Source organism: Tigriopus californicus, chromosome 3 (assembly GCF_007210705.1).
Source record: "Tigriopus californicus strain San Diego chromosome 3, Tcal_SD_v2.1, whole genome shotgun sequence".
Lineage (NCBI taxonomy): Eukaryota > Metazoa > Arthropoda > Copepoda > Harpacticoida > Harpacticidae > Tigriopus > Tigriopus californicus.
Window position 1 is genome coordinate 12611777 of NC_081442.1, and position 770 is coordinate 12612546.

Consider the following 770-nt stretch of genomic DNA (forward strand, 5'->3'; position numbering starts at 1 on the left):
CAGTACATGAAGTATGAGATGAAGCAAGAGGATTCAGAGCTCAAGTCTCCCACCACCAAAATAGCCCTCTCTGAGGCCGCCATGATCCGCCTCAGGGCCAACAAGAGGCCGCAGGTGCCTCAAGTCTGACAAAGGCCCGCAGTTCCGCACCCCGTTCGTGGCTCTCTGCCAGAAGGTAGGCGTCTTGCATGAGACGTCCTTGCCGTACCTCCTCTCAAGCGTATAAAAAATGATTCGCTTTTGGAGTTGAGTGTTACTTCTGGGGAGCTTTTGGTCACTAAATGGAATTGTTTTTCGGGTCAAATAAAAAAATCATGATGGCTAGAGTCAGACCAAAACTGTTTTTTTTTCAGATAATTTGGGATTTTTGGGGCCCCCCCCAAAAAAGTCTTGTCCATTTCATGGTATAAAAAATGATTCGCTTTTGGAGTTGAGTGTTACTTCTGGGGAGCTTTTGGTCACTAAATGGAATTGTTTTTCGGGTCAAATAAAAAAATCATGATGGCTAGAGTCAGACCAAAACTGTTTTTTTTTCAGATAATTTGGGATTTTTGGGGCCCCCCCCAAAAAAGTCTTGTCCATTCATGGTATAAAAAATGATTCGCTTTTGGAGTTGAGTGTTACTTCTGGGGAGCTTTTGGTCACTAAATGGAATTGTTTTTCGGGTCAAATAAAAAAATCATGATGGCTAGAGTCAGACCAAAACTGTTTTTTTTTCAGATAATTTGGGATTTTTGGGGCCCCCCCCAAAAAAGTCTTGTCCATTCATG